The sequence below is a fragment of the Mustela erminea genome, chromosome 6 (assembly GCF_009829155.1).
Source record: "Mustela erminea isolate mMusErm1 chromosome 6, mMusErm1.Pri, whole genome shotgun sequence".
Lineage (NCBI taxonomy): Eukaryota > Metazoa > Chordata > Mammalia > Carnivora > Mustelidae > Mustela > Mustela erminea.
Genome location: NC_045619.1, coordinates 56386804 through 56408096, shown reverse-complemented (window position 1 = coordinate 56408096; position 21293 = coordinate 56386804). Strand labels below are relative to the sequence as shown.

The following is a 21293-nucleotide window of genomic DNA, read 5'->3' as shown; positions in this document are numbered from 1 at the left end:
CTGCCTACTGTGATCTCTGTCAAATAAATAAATAAAATCTTTAGAAAAAAAAATACACATTTGGACCAACAGGGCATGGTTTAAATATCATTGTATGGATGTCATTCCTTCAATTCAGGAAAGAATTGGATAAACTCACCCGCAGGGAGGTAAAAACAAAGGATTTAGCATCTTACGTTTCCTTGGGAAGGTTTGCATTTGTACAGGCAATTAGATTCCCATTTGTCTGCGGCTGACAGAAAGGATTCCCTGGGAGCAAGGCCCACAGTAAGGTGAGCCAGTAAGGTGAGCAAGGCACCTATGGGCCCTGAGAGTGAACGCCTCCAGTGCGCCTTGTCCCTCTCTGCCTCTCTTGCGGCATCATAGTCCTGTCTGTTCTGAAATTTCCCTTTTGGGTGAAGAGATCGCTCAAGGAAGTGGGCCTCCTATAGGGCCTGTGGGCTCTGCTCTGGGTTTTCTTACTGCCTTTGTGGAGCTGAGAGAGGAGAAACAGAGCTGAGTCTACGCGAATCAGCGTGGTTTCAGGTGTTCTTGGTGTAGGCTTACTCAGAGAGAAAAATGGCTATGGCCTTTCAAACGCCACTGAGATATTATTTCTACCATTTGTGGTATTTTTTGTAAAATTTTTTTAGGCTCCTATTTATTTATTTGACAGAGAGAGACACAGTGAGAGAGGGAACACAAGCAGGGGGCAGTGGGAGAGGGAGAAGCGGGCTTCCCACTAAGCAGAGAGCCCAATGCGGGGCTCGATCCAAGGACCCTGTGATCATGACCTGAGCCAAAGCAGATGCTTAACAGACTGAGCCACCCAGCCATCCCTGTAAGCATTTATAAAGTGCCTGCTAGGAGGCAGGCATTTTTCTAGATTCAGAAGACTGCTCTGAGCACCCGTCTCTTCCCTCTTGGAGCTTAGATTTCCTCATTTTGAGACCCTATGATCCAATTTGAGAAGTTCCCACTCAAAGCAAATTCTAAGCTGAAAGAAGGCGACTGACTTGGGGCAACTGTTTAATCTCTGTGTTGTTATCTCGTTTTGTCCTATTTGACAGGTTTTGATGTGCTGACTATCAACGGCATTGCAAAGTGTTAACAGATGGAGGGAGAGGAAGGAGGCAGAAAGAGCCTCCCTTGCAGGCTGAGTGATTGATTCATATTAAACCCCACACGGCTGTAGGGGCCGTAGTCACCGTGGGTGGGAGCCTGGAGCCTTGGCAGTGGGCAACTTTGGTGTGAGCCCTGGCTCTGCTTCTTCCTCATTTCCATGGGATTCACAAGGCTACACACCATCCGAGACGGCTGTGAGCGTTGAGTACCGTGGAGGGGTGAATCATAGACCACAGCCTTCAGTATAGTGCTGGCCACGTGGTAGGCAGCGAAAGAACCAGACCTGCTTTCAAGAGACACTGACACCCTACAAGGTTGCAAAACACCTTTTTCACAAATGATATCCTGGCGCAATTTGGGGACAGAGACTGTGTAATCTGCCAGTGATTATGCACAGACAGTCTGTTAGTGTCATAATTGGAAAGGCTTTGAAAGCAAGTACGACTCTCAAGTCTTTGATATTTCTCTCAAGCACCTCCTTCTAGGGCCTAAAGAGAACAAGAGGCTCAATAAACACTTGCAGATTTTAATTCATGTCAATAAATATTCATGGATCCCAAGGCTGAGAACTGAGCTGTTGGGGTAGAGGGTGGCTAACCCTGGTGACTAAGGCATTTCTCTTTGTGCTCGAAAGAATTAAACTGTGAACAACGAAGAGCCCCACATAGAATATAAATAAAATGCATGACAATATAAATCCATGAAATGAACTGTGGAAAACGTTACCAACTTTTTAATTCATTCATTAAGCACACACTGTTGTAGTCTGTGACTTACCAGATACTATGTACTGAACCCTAGGCTTCCAGAAATAAATATTGGGGGCACCTGGGTGGCTCAGAAGGTTAAGCATCTTCCTTCTGCTCAGGTCATGATCCCAGGGTCCTGGGATCGAGTCCCACATCAGGCTCTGAGCTCAGCAGGGAGCCTGCTTCTCCCGCTCCTCCCTGCTCCTGCTCTCCCTCTTGCTGTTTCTGTCTCTCTCAACTAAATAAGTAAAAATCTTTTTTTTTAAAGATTTTATTTATTTGACAGACAGAGATCACAAGTAGGCAGAGAGGCAGGCAGAGAGAGAGAGAGAGGAAGAAGCAGGCTCCTGTCTGAGCAGAGAGCCTGATGTGGGGCTCAATCCCAGGACCCTGAGACCATGACCTGAGCTGAAGGCAGAGGCTTTAACCCACTGAGTCACCCAGGTGTCCCTAAATAAAATCTTTTAAAAAGAAAAGAAATAAATATCGGAACTGATGCACTTGTCTCATAGTCCATCAGGGGAGACAAGGAAACTATGCTAATTTTAGCATAAGTAGGCACTAGGAAAGAGAAATGTACAGGGATCTCAAGCAAGAGGGTGTGAGTGAGTGAGGATGACTTCATATGTGAGGCTTAAAAGTCAGTTACAAGTTCCTCAGGTTGCCTAGAGGCCAAGATGCCGGGTAGATATATCTCCACGTGCAAAGTAAGGGGATGATGCCAAAGTTTTGGCACTTTGGGGCAAGGGCAGGCAGTTCACTACGGCTCCAGCTAGACTGGAAAAGCAGAGAATGGTGACATATGAGGTGAAGACATGGGGAACACCAAGCTCTTGGAGGTCCTAACATGTCCTGCCGGGAAAATATGCTTTATTTTATAAGCAATAATGATCCATGAGGGGTCTTAAGGAGTGACCATCAAATTTACCTTTTAGAGCGAGATTGATTTGGACACAGGAGAGGAGATGAACTAGAGGTGGAAAGAGCCATTTCTTTACTGGTCTGGGACCATTTCCAAGGGGAGGATAAGCTTTTGAACTAATGAAATAATAGAGGTGAAGAAAGGAAGGGATGAAGACAGAACATACTTAAAAGTTGAAATTCCAAGGATTTGGTGACTGATAAGATGTGGATAATGGGAAACTTGGAGACCGTTTTGGCCCAAGGGATTAGAGAAGACCGCAGATAAGATGGCGGAAGATTTACAGGGGGCAAATGAGTGGAGATGGAGAAAACAGCTGGCCTGGAATGCTCTTTCTGTCTTCAGATGTAGGGGCTGCCCCAGGACCTAGATTGCGCAGCCCCATGAGAGCAGATCCCCCGTGAGAGCTTCTCTTGGGTATAGACAGCCCACAGCCACACAACGGGCACGTGGCTCTCCTCTCTTATTCTGTCACATCTTCTAAGGACTCTCACAAGAGCCCCTAGTTGGCAGAGCCACATTCAGAAGTCAAACTTGGTAATTGATGCTGTAATCCCCTGGATTCCCTCATTAGCAGTTGCTAATGGCTGGTGTGTTAACGATTCAATTAGGACTCTAATAGGCCAATTGTAACCGCATCCCTTCAAAGAGAAGAGAGGAGCCATGAGAGATGACTGCAGCCAGCAGCAAAGGTCCCTGACAGCATCGGAGCCCTGCCCCACTGTCCCTGACTGGGGCTCTTGGGGGGGGGGTGGTCAGGATTAGGGCTCTCCAGAAGGCCCATCTGCTTCTAGGACACTGTATTGCAGAGGGACGGAAGCGAGCCTACCAGGGCTTCCCGCCAGGAATCTGGAGACTTTCTCTGCTACAAAAAGAGGGTCCTTCCAAGTCTAAAGATCCATCTCTGAACTTTGGTTGTGGCTTGCCCTCTTCCAAGGCAGTAACTACGAATTATGTCTTTACCCAACCCCACCCTGCAGCCCCAACTCAAAGGCATATTCACAGAACCTGGGAGGATTGGAAGATTACGATCCCCTCTGGAGTCCTGCTCCTGGTCCAGCTCCATTTCTCTGCCATCTTTTTCCTTCAAGACTTTTGTTCCAGACAAGACACAGTTTGAGATTTGAAATATGCAGAGATGTTTGGTGGGGGTAAGGATGTTGCCAACCCTGGGGCCTCACACAGTTCAAGAGGCCCAGAGGAAAGCCTGGGTGTGAATTCCTTATGATCTGACGTATTAGGGCCAAATGTCTCAGCAACAAACCTTGAATATCACTGGTAGCAGGTGTCCCTTACTAGAGGTGGTTTGGTGTGTGTATTTTACATGGGTGACTGGAAGAGAAGTAGTCCCCGACTTTTTGCATCAGCCCTTTGGTTGGCAATGCAGGCAGATGCAATTTTCTCAAAAAACTGGTTCAGGCTCAGACTTCAAGATCACCACCTCTAACTGTTTGATTTTTCACTTCATTTCCTCTTTCATTCCTTTAACACTCAATTCTGAAAAAAAAAAAAAAAAAAAAAAAAAAGAATCAGGTAACATATATGTAGATGTTTCCTAAAGCATGAACTATCCTCACTCATACCCACCAGACTTTTCAGTTCCTACACCCAGCCCTCTCCTCCCCCCCCAGGAGTCTTGGAGCTTCCAGGCTTATCTCCAGTCCTTGGGCTGGCCCTCAGGGTTCACAGCACAAATCTATTATTGCAGAAAAATTAGAAACCAAGGGGCTTCACTGTGCTGTGTACTGTTCTTGGCATCTTTTTCCCTAGCCCTGCCTGTCTTTTTCATCTCAGTTTTCTTCTACAGCTGGCGGGAGACAGCTTCTCTGGGACGCTCTGTCAGAGTCCGCCACCATGATGCTTAGAATAAGCAGCTTCCAGGGCGTCTGGGTGGCTCAGTCGGTTAAGCGTCTGCCTTCAGCTCAGGTCATGATCCCAGAGTCCTGGGATCGAGCCCCTCATCAGGCTCCATGCTGAGAGGGGAGCCTGCTTCTCCCCTGTCTGCCATGCCTCCTGCTTGTGTTTACTCTCTCTCTCTGTGTCAAATAAATCAGTAAAAATCTTAAAAAAAAAAAAAAAAAAAAAAAAGAATAGACAATTTCCCATGCTTCTTAGGGCTCGCTAGTGCAATCCTTCCTGCTGGACCATAGGACAGGAAATACACTGATCATACCATGGAAGGCTTTTCTGAGATCGCTACTAGGCCAGGCCAGAGAACCAGCAAAGACAACAGCTAACCCTAGTATTGACCTAGAGTAGCAGAAACATTGCACTAGGGGCTCTAACTCATCCTGTAAGCTTTGGCTAAGCCCGTCTCCCCTGTGGAGTCATTTATAAAAGGAAGGGATTGTTGTGCTCATGATCCTATGGCATTCTATGTAGAGAAAGTTCAGGCCCAGGCTCACCTGTCCGAGCTGCCTGTGCTGGGAACACACTCTGCAGATCTGAACACCTGCCCTGACCCTACATACCATGTTAAGGAAAGACTGGTGTTTATCATCTCTGTAGGAAGCTGGCAGAGAGGATTTGGCAAAAAGTTGCCAGGAGGTCACGGGAATGAACTGTTACCATTGTTTCCAGATGTCCCAAGAGAGGGCGATGTGATCTACGGGGTTAAGCAGAGTTCTAAGTTGGCCCCATGACCTTCACCCCCCCCCCCCCCCGGGGGCGTCCCCCTCAAGATTAGGCTACATTACATGACAAAGGGGATTGCAGATGTAATCAAGGTTACTGATTCGTTGACTATGAAATCTGGAGGTTACCCAAGTTAATGAAACCTAGTAACATAGCCTCTGTGAAAGCAGAAAGTTGGAGATAGGAAGTGCGAGGAGGCCACAGAGAATGCTGAGGAGCGTCTTCTCTAAAAGCTGTGAGTGGCCAATAGCAGTCATGAAGACAGACATTTAAGTCCCACAATGGCAAGGAAGTGAATTTCACCAACAACCTAACTGAGCTTTAAAGTGGATTCTTCTCCAGAGCTTCCAGGCATCAGCCAACACCTCGATTTCAGCCCTGTGAGACCCTAGCAGAGAACCCAGGTGAGCCCACGGGAACCACAGAGCCCTGAAATGATAAAGGGTGTTATTTAAACCGTGAGGTTTGTGGTCATTTGTTACACAAAAATAAAACAACCTCAATAATTAACTCTGACCCTATGTCCTTCCACCCTTGCTGAATAAAGAGACTGGGCATCTTGGGTCTGGGGCTGTTTCGAGAGCTCCTATCTCAAAGAAGAGCAGTGCAATGGAAAGCTCTCCAAATTTGAAAGTCGGGAGCCTGGGTTGCTGTCCCTGTGATGCTTGTGACCCTGAAGAAGACGCATGGTGCTGTCCCCATCAGTGCTCACAGCCCTCAGGGGCTCTGCCAGCCAGGCCCCAGACCCCACAACAAAGAGACAAGCTCTGCTTTGAACTATTCCATGCACAGGTCTTCCAAGTCAGATTTCATTAGAAGAAGGGTATCTCTTGCCAAGGTGAAATTTGAAAACCACTGAGCTGGGTGATGACTAGGACCTCTTCCAGCATTCATGTTCTTGAAAATAAAGTTCGGGGGGCAGTCCCAGCTGGGGCTGTGGGAAGGTGGTGTGAACTTGGGCTTAAGCTAGAGGACAAACTAGCTGAATCAGATGTTCCCTTTCCTAGAAACACCTCCTTCCACTTCTTTTTCTCTGGAGGCCTGGGACCTAGAGGCTTAACCCAGACAGATTTCAGTTCAAATCCTGACATTGGGTAAATACATTTCTGAAATTCTCAGAACTGCAAATTCCTTAACTATAAAGTGGGTGACATCACGAACTTCGCTTGGGTATTGTTCAGAGTAATCAGTGTTATAGATGGAATATTTGTGTTCCCCTAAAACTCACGGTGCAATCTTACCCCGCAAGGTGATGGCATTAAGATGTGAGGCTTTAGATGGTGCTTAGGTCAATAGGGATTAGTGTTCCTAAGAAGGCACCATGTAGCTCCCCAGCCCTTTCTGCTGTGTGAAAACACAAGAACATGGCCATCCTTGGATCAGGAAGAGGGCTCTCACCAGACACTGAGTCATCTGGCACCTTGACCTTGGACTTCCCAGCTTCCAGAGCTATGAGAAGTTAAGATTCTGTTGTTTCCAAACCGTCCCACATATAGTATTTTGGTATAGCAGCCCAAATGGATTAGAGAGTATGGTCTAAATTGCTACAGTGGCTAGGCCCCAAAATGCAAAGTCTCAAGAATAATAGTTTTTTGTTTTGTTTTCATGTTAATAATCTAGAGCAGGCCAGTTGGTGGGCTGTCTGTTCTAAGCATTCTTTCAGGATCCAGAAATCCAGGCAGATGGTGATTCTATTACCCTCAACTCATGACTCCCAGGAGTACTCAGGATTGCCATTCCAGCCATTTGGGGTGGGGAGGAGTGGGTTGTGGTCCATGCAGGAGTTCACGGACAAGGTTTCATGGTCAGATCTGGAAGTAGGTCACATCACTTCCACCAGCCTTCTGTCGGTGAGAACTTAGTCGTGTGGACATACCTAGTTCCAAAAGGAGCCAGAAATTAGTCTTTGGCTGGATAATTATTGCTTCTCAGCTTAAATTCTATTATCCTTGGTTTGCTGGAAAATTAGCCATGATTTCCATCATATTATACACAGAAAAGTACCTAATATCTAGGGGGCTAGTGCTCAGCATCTCCCCACGGGCCCACATCTTCCAATTAAGTCAGTTTCTATGTGGGGTATATGGAGGTGAGCAGTATCATTCCTTATGCTCATATTAGAATTTTCCATAGCTGCTTTCAGTCTATTTCCCCTAAATAATTCTCTTTTCTACATCTCCCTTTTCCTTGATTGGATATAGCAGTCAGCTGATGCCCCCCTCTAAGGCTTCAGTCTCCCTTGGTTTGAGGACTTGCCCTCACTGGACTGTCTACAATCTGGCCATTTGAATCTCATCAGCCCTGTTCTCCGACACCAAAGGACTTCAGCGGGAGTGTGCCAAGCAGGTTGTCAGTTAAAGGCAAGCTTTCTGGAAAAGAAGTGCCAACTGCAGCAACAGAAAATGCAGCTCCCTTGAATATCTTTGTTAATATTTGAAAATTAGTTCCTTTGCTCCTTATCATGCTACTGGGGATTCAAATACAAGAGCAACGACAGGGACATGGGCCAATGAAAATGATGTTCTTCTCACACACTCACAGATAAGGAAAGGCAGACCCTATTACCTATCCTCTTGAGCTTTTAGAGGCTCCCACTTTCATTAGATCAGAGCTGCCCTCGGGATCATTAAAGAAAATTTTCTGGGATTTTTTTCCCCTTTGCATCAAGCAAGTACTTGTAGCACACACTTACATTAACATTCTTTGAATCCCAAGCCCAAAAAACAGCGCTGTGAGCTGAGTTCTGCTACTCTGGGTTGAGATTTTACTCATGGAGCACTGGATGTGACCAATTCTGGGATAACAACAGGCTTACAGTTTCCACATGGATGCAACAGAGCCTTAGCACTGGGTGCAGGGGCGTGTCACAGTGTAAGCCCCCAGACCACTAGGCAAACAGCCAACAAACACCAGCTTTGAACTAAAATATGAAAGGATGTTTCCCTTCCTTAGCCCATCTCTCCCTAACCGTCTCAAACCTGCTATCAGGAAAGATTCATATCTTTAAAGTGTCAGTGGCTGATTGTTCTCAAGGTTTCTGATATTTTAACAAATTATTTTGAAGAGGAAAGAATGAAAAGCTAATGGCAAAATTTTAGTGTTGGTGGGACATTTGGGGAAGGAAACTGTTTCAGTGTCTCCCAACACACACACCCTGCAAGCCCAAAGTTGAGGTGGTCATCTGCTTTATCTAATCTCAGGGCTCCTTCCATGGGACGGGCAGGTTGGAATAAATCATCTTAGGGTGGCAGGGAGTGTTGAGGAGACAAAGTGACAAAGACAAAAAGTAACCAGTGAAAACATACAAGTCGAGGGGTGGAAGGGAAGTGTTTGGGTTTGGAGAAGCTCTCCGCTCCCAGTGGGAATGGAGTTGAAATGCTCCCATCTCATTCCAGATGAGGAAACAGAGGAGCTACGATGTTGAAAGCCCCCTCACTGGGGAGCTCATCCGGTCAGCAGAGACTACGCATTACCTCTGCCACCTGGGATCCTCTTCTCATCTGAGAGGGGCCACCTCCAAATATCCGAGTGCCTTCGATCTTCTTTGTAGCAACTAAAACAAGAAGACAACGTGAAAAGCCTCTGCCTCCTAGTGCCATTCTCGTATTGATTGTGCGTCTTTCTCCACGGAATGGAAGGGCAGCATTTTCTCAGTGCTCTCCCCTCTTGCCTGACGCAGATATAATGTGCAGCTGCTGCCCTCGGCTTTCCCCTGCATGTTCAAGTAATGTTCAGACCTCGGGGAAGTACCACTTCCTGGTTATCACTGGCAGTCGGCACGAAAATTAAGAGTCTTCCCTGAGACCGTGTACGTGATCTCAGAGGCATTCCAGTTCATATCATAAGCTCCTCACCCATAAAATCCACCAAGGCTAGAAGGGAGAAACACTAGAAGGGCACAAGGGTCTGCGACTGCCGAGAAGGCTGTAAATGGGGGGGTGGGGGGGGGTGCAGAAACTAAGGGAAGTTAGTGTCAGCAGGTGACCTGTGACTGGTGTTCCTTACATGGATCACACGACACTTCTGTCATTTATATAAATCAAAAAGAATTTCCACAGATTTCCTCCGTAATTTAGCATCAGCCAGCTTTAAAACACAGACTTTCTTGACCTCTTAAAACACTCTTACCTATCTAGCTTCCATTCTCAGAATGGGAAAATCAGGGGAGGATTCTCAACCTTGTTGTGTAGTTGAAGAGCTCTGCTAGGAGGGGTCGATGCCTGCAGAAGTCCTCAGAGACAGAGGGCGGTTGCCTGAATTCTAGAATCTGCTTTTGCACATGCTGTGCTCGCATCACCTACCTGTTCTGATTTTTCCAAGATGATGACAAATTAGGGGTGTGCCAACTCCTTGGGTTCATTTACAATCTCCATGGACAGCACAGGCTGCCAGCCTCCTGGGAGTTTGAAGAAAGGCCAAAAGGCTCTCCCTTTAGCTGTCATGTTTGATAAAGCCCAAGGAAAGCAGAATACGGGGGATTTCCACGGCCTTTGCCCTGTGGGTCTCCTAAGAGCTTTGGAATAGCAAAAGCATGGGACCCTTCCACATTTTTCTGTACAACAGTCAGGATGCTAGGAATATAGGAGCAGCCTGGGAGGAGAAAAGAATTTTAAAAGCCATAAACAGTCCATCCAAAGTGCAGTCTGGAGGCCACACCAAGAGAAGGATGGTGCTGAAGGCAGACAGCCCTGCTCTCTTTGCCTTCTTGCTGAGGAAGGGAATTTAAGCCAAAAGAATAAATGGATACATTGGAGATTCCTTAAAGTTCTTACTGTAATTATATAGCCTTAGGAGATGAGGAATTATAAAGTAGATGTTGGCCTAAACATTGGACATTTTCCCAAAAAGATAATTGTTTTGTTTCTTTCTCCCCTCAGAAAAAAAGAAACAGAAATCATATTAATACTGTAGTCAGGACTAAGAAAATGAGCCTGTTTTAACTTAAAATATACCAAAAATAAGAGACAATATTGTAGGGGTCAGCAAAACCTAGCCAGAGAAGTATTTTTATTTCTGCTATTAGTTAAACATTGACTTCTAAAATAAGATAAATAGCTTGGCCAATAATAATGATTAGACTCTGACCTCGTTTTAAGAAGAAACTAGACTTACAGTATTCCCCCATTCTGATGATGCCCTCTCCTGATTGGTTGGGGGTAGGGAGGGCAGAAGGGAAAAAGGACACCGTGGGAGAGGAAGTGACCGTGAAATCATGGCACTCCCATCATGGACTTAGGATGTCATGGAATATATCTTCATTTAGTTGCTGTTTTAACACTCAACTCAATTCTGATAATTTTCTCTACAACACAAAGAATGGAAACTACATCTCCTTAGAACACCCGAAAGATCAGTGTGCTCCAATATCAGAACCAGTGGTAGGAGTTTAGGAGCAAGGTGGGTGATTATTGCTGTTTCTTCCTGCCTTTTCCAACACCCAAATAATTAGGCTGATTCTCTTCCTTTGGTCTGGAGTTTAAAACATGCAATGCAATGAAACATTGGCAGGCTAGAAAAGATTTAAGGAAACTGGTCTTTAAAAGGAAAGTGGCTAATCCTGAAGCCACTTGTAACCAAATGAAGACAGACCCCTTATCTTCTCCCTCCCCTCCTACAGACTGACCTTAGAATTCCTCAGCAATCCCCATGAGGGACAGGGGTACAGTGGAAGAGCAATTTTAGGTCCCCAGTCAGGGTCTCTGAAGACCATTCTTTAGGCATGAAAAATGCTTAGACATTGTTAAAAACCAGCATAACCCAAAGCCTTAGTTTGGATCCAGATGAAACAAAGCTCAGACTCCAGATTCAAACATTGTTTAGTTTCAGACTATAGGTTCCTGTCACTGTGAAAGTTCTTTTTTTTTTTCTTTTATTTATTTTCAGCATAACAGTATTCATTATTTTTGCACCACACCCAGTGCTCCATGCAATCTGTGCCCACCACTAATATCCACCACTTGGTTCCCCCAACCTCCCACCTCCCGCCACTTCAAACCCCTCAGATTGTTTTTCAGAGCCCATAGTCTCTCATGGTTCACCTCCCCTTCCAATTTCCCCCAACTCCCTTCTCCTCTCTAACTCCCCATGTCCTTCATGCTATTTGTTATGCTCCACAAATAAGTGAAACCATATGATAATTGACTCTCTCTGCTTGACTTATTTCACTCAGCATAATCTCTTCCAGTCCCGTCCATGTTGCTACAAAAGTTGGGTATTCATCCTTTCTGATGGAGGCATAATACTCCATAGTGTATATGGACCACATCTTCCCTATCCATTCATCCGTTGAAGGGCATCTTGGTTCTTTCCACAGTTTGGCGACCGTGGCCATTGCTGCTATAAACATTGGGGTACAGATGGCCCTTCTTTTCATGACATCTGTATCTTTGGGGTAAATACCCAGTAGTGCAATGGCAGGGTCATAGGGAAGCTCTATTTTTAATTTCTTGAGGAATCTCCACACTGTTCTCCTAAGAGACTGCACCAACTTGCATTCCCACCAACAGTGTAAGAGGGTTCCCCTTTCTCCACATCCTCTCCAACACATGTTGTTTCCTGTCTTGCTAATTTTGGCCCTTGTAACTGGTATAAGGTGGTATCTCAATGTGGTTTTAATTTTAATCTCCCTGATGGCTAGTGATGATGCAAGACCCACAGCAAATATCATCCTCAATGGGAAAAAGCTTGCAGCCTTCCTGTTGAGATCAGGAACACGACAAGGATGCCCACTCTCACCACTCTTGTTCGGCATAGTATTAGAAGTCCTAGCAACAGCAATCAAACAACAAAGAGAAATAAAAGGTATCCAAATTGACAATGAAGAAGTCAAGCTCTCTCTCTTCGTAGATGACATGATTCTTTATGTGGAAAACCCAAAAGACTCCACCCCCAAACTACTAGAACTCATAAAGCAATTCAGTAACGTGGCAGGATACAAAGTCAATGTGCAGAAATCATTGGTTTTCTTATACACTAACAATGAAAATACAGAAAGGGAAATTAGAGAATCGATTCCATTTACTATGACACCAAGAACCATAAGATACCTGGGAATAAACACTGCGAAAGTTCTTGACGTCCCTCCTGGTGATCTTCAATGTCAAGGACATACCTCTGCCACCTCCTTCTCCTAATGCTCTCCCTTCACCACACCACCCCTTAGAATGAGCTGTCCTATAGAATTTACTCTTAGGTCTGGCTTCTGGGACAATAAACCTACTTTCTAAGAAGATGTGAGGATCATCAGAGCAGGAAGAGTACCCAAGTTTCCAGTTACAGAGCAGGCATGAGCTCTGTCCAGCCCAAAAGATAATTCCCTGGTTCCCTCAGCTCTAGAGCCCTTTCCGAGCCCCTGGACCCATCTGCTCTCATTCCAGCTTGTGCCTTCCTGTTTAATGAGAGATATTTATTCTTCCCTGGGTCAGTGACTATCTCATACTCTGTATGGCATAAACACCAAGCTGGGAATCTAGAGTCCTGAGTTTTACTCCCAGATCTGCCATGAATGTGCCAAGACCTTGGATAAGTCATGTGATCTCTCTGGGCCTGCGTTTTCTCACTTACAAAATAAGGAAACAAAGGTAGAATACCATGACAGTCTCTCCAGCTTTAATTTTATCAGAAATAAGTTGCTTCCTCCTCTGAGCTCCCATGGCACATTGTTCATTCTTCTCTGTAGACATGTTATTAGAATTTGTCTCTTTACAAACATTTCCCCACTGGACTGTGAGCCCCTCAAGAACAAGGACTGTCTCCTCATTATTTTGTTTCCTCTGCGCTGGGGAAAAACAGAGGAAAGAAGAGGAGGAAAGGGATGGGGGTACCACCAACATTTGTTGAGCTCTGTTAAGTACAACCTCGTGCCATATATCTACATAAAGTATTGCTTTTAAGTACAATCTCTTTTTTTAAAAAAAATACAATCATTATAATCCCAAATCTGCCAGCAATGCAACTGAGAAATTAATGTCCCCAGCTCACAGAGTTAGACCAGAAGTGAAATCCAGGTTTCCCTTCTTTGTCTACTGTCCCAGGACCTACACGGAGCAGCAAGGCTCTGCTCAAATTTCCCTAATATCTAGAAGATGCTCAATAAAGACTCATTTAATGGATGTGAAATAAAGCTTCCCGTTTGGCTTTTGGTCATCCTTGGATGTGCCTTTGATCCTTATCTTTACTGAGGTGAGAAGGGGATGGAGTTGAGATGTGGGATAGGCCATGAGAGCACAGGGAGCAATTTTATTACCAGGGTGTAGGAATTCTTTAATTAAGAAGAGGGCAGGGCAGAACTCTTACCGGGTATGAAGAAATAATGATGAATATTCTCAAGGTAACTCAAGGTCTCACGTACTTCACCCTGAAGAATAAGCTGAAGTCCTAATTTGCATCATTACTCAACCTACACATTCACAGAGGACACAATTGTTTTTCCAGCGTCGGAAGGTCACATTATTCTTTCTTGCTCTAGTGCCCCTCACAATTATGTACAGGGGAGCAGACAAGAAATCCATACTGAAGCCTCAAAGCATGAGGGGCTTCCGGCTCCAGAAGCCAGCAAGGTGCTTGGGCTGAGGATGGCAGACACTGTGGGCTCCCATCATGGGGCCCAACCGGCAGAGATATAGGAATTGAAATGGATTACTGTCTTCAGGGCACACGAGCCTTGTACCAATACCTAAGGAAGGCTCTTTGGTTCTAGTTAATTTATCTTAAGCACAAATAAATTCTTGGGGCCAGCTGAGTTAACACTTGCCTCAGGGGAGAAAGGAAAAAGAAAGGAGATCATCTGTTCCTGAGGGTGCCTTAGGATTGTGCCCGAAGCTCTTAACCCATTCAAGATCCATATAAATCTCTCAAGGGAGCATTTGATATTGTTTTAGCAAGGAGTGGAGGGGAGCAGTGAGAAGGACGTTCATTTCTGTCTAGTAGTGAGTTAATGCCTGTCTGCAGGCAAAGCACCCAAAAAATAGCGCATTACATTTACTTCTTTCTAAATAGAGTACTGCTTTAATAGCTGGTTGGAAGATGAGGCTGTTTGATATCCATTTATGAAACAAACAACAGATCCTAACACTCGAGAGAGGTAGGCTGTGTGAGAAGGTGCCCAGTATTCCTAAAACACCATGTAAGGACCCTAAACTTTGATTGGCTTTTTCTGCTTAACTCTGCAGTAGATTTTGTGTATCCATTTACTCAATAAATCCTTAATGAGTGCCTGTCATGAGAGGTAAAACATCAGAATAATTAAGAACCCAGGCCCTGGAACCATATTGCCTGGTCTGAATCCTGGTTTAGCCACTTATTACATGTGTTTATTGTGGCAAATTGCTTAAGTTCTCTGTGCCTCAGTTACCTTATCTGTAAAATGGGGATGATAATAGTGCCAATTTTGGAAGGTTGCGCGCGGATTAAATTAGCGAATACATAAAGCACTTGAAACATCTCTGTGACACGTGGAAGGTTTAGTATTGCATACCATGTGCAGGAGCCAAAGCTTTCACTCAAGCTATTAAGACCTATGGGATGAAGAGACACTGAATGGATTGGGTTTCTCATTTGGATAGAAAGGACAAGGGACACATACATCAGAGGTTTAGGAAAGCTCTGTAGTGTAAAACAGTGTTCATCCCAGTTGTACCCCAATTGGTAAGCCAGAGGGATGTGTGTAGTATAAGGAAAAAGAATTTTCTTAAGATTTTAAAGTATATGTAAATTCATGTATTAAGAAAAATGTAACTAACACATTAAATTTTTTATTTTATGCATATTATTGCTTAGGAATAAATAAAAAAGAAATACTTAGGTTGATCTAAACAGAGGACTTCTAGGTTCCCATAGAATAATAGCAGCTACTTAAATTTAAACTTCTTACATATCCTCAAAAAAAAAAAAAAAAACAAATAGAGCAAATATAGTTGAACTTGTGCCTCTGATAACATCGTTAGGAGACAGCACCGGGAATACAGTAGATTAGGTGACTTAGTTATTGTTCAGAAAATACTTACTCTCTATTTCCCACCTAAGAATCACTACCACCATCCCCTGACATTGAGCTTGGTGGCAGGATCTGCTTTGACCAATTACATGGCAGGGACATGTGTAGGCAGAGAGCTGATACGTGCTTACATGGTGGGGTTTGGTCTTTTGCATGCCTGTCTTTTGCCATGAAAAGACTATGCCTTATATAACAGCTAGTCCAAGAAAGATGAGAGACACTTAAAGGAGACCTGGTTACGGCGTGTAGCTTGCAACAGAGCTTGGCTGAATCCAGCCTAGATCAGCTGAATCTATCACCTTACAAAAACGTAAGTGAAAAATGAATGTTTGTTGTTTTATGCTCTTGAGATTTAGGGCTGTTTGTTTTGCAGCAATATGAGACAGACCGAAATTAGTACCGAAATTAGACAGAAATTAGAAGTAAAATACTGCTTTAACAAAAATTTGAAATATTTGGTATTGATTTGGGGACTAAGAAGTAGGCAAGGAAGAAAATCACAGGAAGATGGAAAATAGTGATCTGTATTATACAGTGGCAAATAATTTGGTAAAATATCAGCTGTTGTATCTTAGAGGGCAGAAAATGTGTGAGCTGATTACTACTAGTTGCATTTGATAAGGTACTCCATGAATGTGATTAGGTCAGAAAAATACTAACCAGTGAGCAAACAGTATTTAGAGGAAAATTGCAGTGTTTATTAGTAAACCACAGGCATTGCCATTATGACGGAACCTCAGAGGAAAGGCCAAACCAAAGGTTTTTCAGTAAAACATGAAATCAAATCAAGGGTGTGGCTACAATGCTTGCTTATATCACTGAAGAGGTGAAGGTAGTCTAGTAGACCTCAGTTTAGTTTGAAACAACTAAACAAAAGATAACTAGGAAGCCTGATAACATGATCCCAAAGAAGCATGTTGTGTTCAAACCTTTACTGCAATTTAAGCCCAGAAAGAGAGAGAGATGTGTATCAGAAAGAAAAAAAGGAAAAAAAAAAAAGTGTGTGACTCTGGGAACTTGTGTTAATAGACATCAAATAATAAAACAAGAAGGAACTCCCAAAAGTTGGAGCCAACAGTAATGAGGAAGACTGGACAGAGAACTACTCCTACAGGGGATCTCTAGAGCCTGTTGGAAGAATATTTTTATCCTCACTGTAGTAGAATCTGACATTTGCCCTGCAGGATTTAGCATTTCTGTGGACATGTGATTATGTGCTCTGTGACTACTATTCTTGCCAGTTTCATGTTAGAGTATTTAGAATGAAGTTAATTAATTAGGTCCATCAGAATCTCTTCTGGTCCACAACTGTCTGTTGGATATGTTTCTGGTCCATCAGAATCTCTTCTGGTCCACAACTGTCTGTTGGATATGTGAGGAACAGTGGTGTATAACAGTGGATCAAGAGAAGCCACAGCAGCTTTGACACAGATCATGAAATCCTGGTCTGCACACCTTAGGCCACAATTTGACAAAAGTTTGGGGCCCTTGGAATAAGACTGAGTGTATTTTGAGTATAGGAAGGATATAGATATTTATTTGTGGGAAGGCTTATGGCAAATTAGATTATTGTTCAACAACTATTCACTTCCCATCTCTCTTAGCTTTTTGGAGAAAACGAATTTTTTGGCCCCATTCAAGTGCCTTCATTGGTCAATGGGATACATTGCAAATAGAGAACTGAAATGTATTCTCATAGAGGACCTTGGTTTCTTGCACTCCTGCCTTTTGTCATGATAGATAGCATGACGTGCATAGCTACTAGTTCAAGGAGAATAAAAACCATGTAGAATAGACCAGAACCCAATCTGCAGTTGCAACTAAGCCCAGCCAAACCCAGCTTCGATCAGCCCTATCTCAACAGACCCAAAGATGGAGAAACAACAACATGAAAGCTTGTGGTTATATACCATTTAAGTGATTCCTGATACAGTAATAGCTTACTGATATTAAAAGAAAGCTACAAATTTTATTTTACAAAGAAATATAAAACTAAACATCTGGAACCAGGAGAAAACTACAAACTTTACAAACTACAAACTACAAACAAAAGGGAAATAAACATCCAAAACTAGCAGAGCCACAGAATTATACAGATATATACAGAGATTCAGGGGGAGACTATAAAGAAAAGAAAAGTGCAAGGCAATTTGCAAAATATATATGTATATACATGTATATATGTGTGTGTGTGTGTGTGTATATATATATATATATATATATATATATATATATATTTACCTCCAGAAAGAGAGAATCCCATCCTAAGATGACAAATACCGAGAAAAGCCCTGAAATGGTAGATAAGAATATTGGCAACTGACAATTAAAAGGGGCTTGAAAAGGTATGGTTTCTGATGTGGCAATATGGGGAAAGTGAAGCTCTGGGAGAGAGGACAACTTGGAAAAGAAGGTCTCTGTGCCAGTTTTCAATTTATTGTCTCTCAACTCCTTGCCCTGCTTCGTAACACTGAAGCCAAGCCCTGTAAACACGTTTCCTTTGCCAGCTGGCACAACGTAAAGCTTTATCAACAGCAAGTGCTGGAGTAACACTTCAAGGTGAGAGCCACATGAAGATACTTCTCTCCTAGATTCTAATTCACCATCTTTTAAATTCAGCATTTACAGCCTTAGTGGCCTTCTTGGACCCATTCTGGATATTTGGCCACTCTGTCTCTATCTAGCAACCACCTCTCACCCACTCCAGGGAGCTACTCCTTGGTCACTCCCATTGCATCCCTAAGCCATGCTCTCCGCACCCAGCGGCTAACCCTGGAGGCTTCCAGGGGACCATGTCCGCAACAGCTTCAGCTACACTATCAGGCAATTGTACTTCCACTGGACCCATGTCATCTGGCAATTTCGTCATTAGAGTCAGGCTGTCCGTCCCCCTTTAAACAAATCTGAATCTCATATTCATGGGTATGATGTGTTCTTCTAAGTCCTTAGTTTCATTATTGCCATTCTCTTTCAGCCTAGAAGTAGCAGTTGGTTTCTTTAACTTGCCCTTCCAGAACACTTAGGATCCTCTTTTTTATCTCTTTTAGTAGTCAATTACCTATTACTAGTTAACATTTCTTTACATTAAGCTAACGTTTTCAACTTCCAATTATTGATGCTTTTTTAACTCCTGCCTGGACCCGGACTGATACAGTGTTCCTTGGCTTGGCTTGGTGGTAAAGGGAAAGGAGGAACCAAGCAGTTGAAATCAGAGCTCCGCAGAAATAATGGAAGAAACGCCTCAGAAAACCAGAGCAATTTTCTCCCCGAATAGACACCATTAGTTAAAGAGAGTGGACTTCACTATACAAAAGAAATGTAAAGAGACTTAGCAAGCCAAGCAACTCTTCTCACTTCTCCATACAAACGTCCTCCATATTTTTAATCTGGAAATTTTCAACATATTTTAAAGTAAATATCAGAAAGCATCAAGCAAAGCTACTCTAAGAAGAAAATGGAAACTGTGAATCAACTCTTCGACTGATGAAAAATTCCCTCCCTGCCCCCAGTTAATCATGAAGTAGAGGAAAACTGTAACACAGTAGTCCAACAGGAATTAATTTAAAGAGCATTTGCTAAAGAAAGATTTATTTCAACTAGGGATTAAAACTCATTACAGAAATGGGGGGGGACAAAAAAGGACATAAAATGAGAATTGGCTGAACTCAGAAAAAAAACTGAGGAAAAAGACAATCTCAGAAGGGAACACTAGATTATGAAGTACTTGGGCGAAAATAGATTTGATTGAAAATATATTAAATACAATTGATAGGAGAAATGAAAACAGCCCAAAGAAGGAAAAGAAAGAGAAAAGAAAGAAAGAAAAAAAGAAAGAAGTATGTACAAAGTACTAGAGACAAAGTGATATATATGAAAACAAGCAAGGGATATCCAACATATATAATTGGAGATCCCAAAACAAAAAAAAGTAAGACAGAAGGACAAAATAAAGATTTCTGAATAATGCAAGAAAACTTTTTAAAAATAAAAAAGAACTGAATCTACATATCAGAAGAGTCTACAGTATACTTCAAAAAACTTGATTCTAAATGGTTAACACCAGAATATGGCCTAGTAAAATTATTCAAATAATGAACGTTTTTAAAGATTTTACCTATTTATTTGATAGTGAGAGAGAGAGTGAGAGAGGGAACACAAACAGGGGGAGTGGGAGAGGGAAAAACAGGCTTCTCGTTGAGCAGGGAGCCAGATGCAGGGCTTGATCCCAGGACCCCAGGATCATGACCTGAACCAAAGGCAGATGCTTAACGACTGAGTCACCCAGGTACCCCCCAAATAATAAATTTAATGAAAAAACGTTTCTAGGACTCTGGACATAAAGACCAAGTCATTTGTAATGAATGAATACATACCATGCCAGGCTCCAGCTTCTCAAAAAAAATATACAAAGCAACTCAACAGTGAAACAACATTTCCAAGAACTCAAGAAACATAAAATGGTGAATTTTTACTTGTAAGTTGCACCTCAATAAATCTAATTTTTTAAAAAAACAGAACTCAAAATAAAAAAGTTAGTAGAAGATCCTGGTAAAATCAGAAGGCAACAAGAACCCAGTTTTTTAGTCTTCTTGAATATTCACACTAAAACAAAGAATGTAACTAGAGAGCAAAACCAAAAGCTCATAGACAACATGAGGAGAAGCCCAAAATAAGTAACAGGCGTTGACTGGAAAGCTTGGAAGGCCAATTTGACAAATGTAGCTGGAACAGGATATTTTGCCCTTCATTGTGGGTGAGTACAAGTGAGCTGCAGCACACTTCAAAGAGAATGGAGAAATCAGCCTTCTGTAAACTCTGAAAATTGACTAGTTAACGATCTCCTCCAAGAAAGTGCTGGAAACGGATGGAATGGAATAAAAATTGAACAGGATGAGGAAAATAAGATAAAGAATTTTAAAAATAGATGAAATTAGGGAAGAATAACATGGCCAGGAGACCTCAGGCAACAAATTGTTTTTGGGTTTGTTTGGTTTTTTTTTTAACACTACACAAAACCACAGAAGAAAGAGTGCTGTAAAGTTAGAAAGTCTATCTTGACCTGAACACAGATTTTTTTTTTCTAAAATTTCAGGAAAACAATTTTATGTAAATAGGAGCATGAGAAAAACATTGAGGTTAAATCCCAAACAAAATAACTGTAATTTTTAAAAACTAGAATAAGTTAGAATAAGGAATGTATATAGGAAATCTGAACAAGACAGATGAACAAGCAAAGAAACAAAAAGCAGAAACAGACCCATGGTGGGGGAGTGATGGGCAAAATGGGTGAAGGGGAGTGGAAGATAAAGGCTTCCGGTTATGGGATGAGTAAGTCCCAGGGATGGAACATACAACATACAGAATATAATGAATGTATGGTGGCTACACTTGGGGTGATCACAGCATGATGTAAGTAACAAGTCATCAAATTATTCTGTTGTACACCTGAAACTAATGTAACATTGTGTATCAACTGTATTTCACTAAAAAAAGAGAAATGTTTAATGTAGGGGGGGAAAAAGGATGTGGAGCAGAATAACATCCCTTCCAAGAAAAAATAATTGCCCTCAGAGAGATCAAAACTGTAATCTACGATTTCAAGACTAAAAAGACACTTTTAGGGCACTTGGGTGGCTCAGTGGGTTAAAGCCTCTACCTTCGACTAGGGTCATGATCCCAGGGTTCTGGGATCAAGCCCCGCATCGGGCTCTCTGCTCAGCAGGGAGCCTGCTTCTCCCCTCTCTCTCTCTGCCTGCCTCTCTGCCTACCTCTCTGCCTACTTGTGATCTCTCTCTGTCAAATAAATAAAATAAATAAAAATCTTTAAATAAATTTTTTTAAAAGACACTTTTTTATTAAATTGATTTATTTCAGAAAAACAGTATTCATT

At 42.8% G+C, this 21293-nt stretch overlaps 1 long non-coding RNA gene across 1 annotated transcript in view; it reads right to left on the bottom strand.

The window, feature by feature from the left end:
• Positions 1 to 7014: 7014 nt before the first annotated feature.
• LOC116592376 overlaps positions 7015 to 21293 on the bottom strand; it is a 40164-nt gene continuing 25885 nt past the window's right edge. Inside the window, exons 3-4 of the long non-coding RNA XR_004286469.1 lie at positions 8883 to 8962; positions 7015 to 7285 (exon numbers count right to left, since the gene is read on the bottom strand). This is a non-coding gene — a long non-coding RNA (uncharacterized LOC116592376). The remainder of the gene's footprint in view (positions 7286 to 8882; positions 8963 to 21293) is intronic.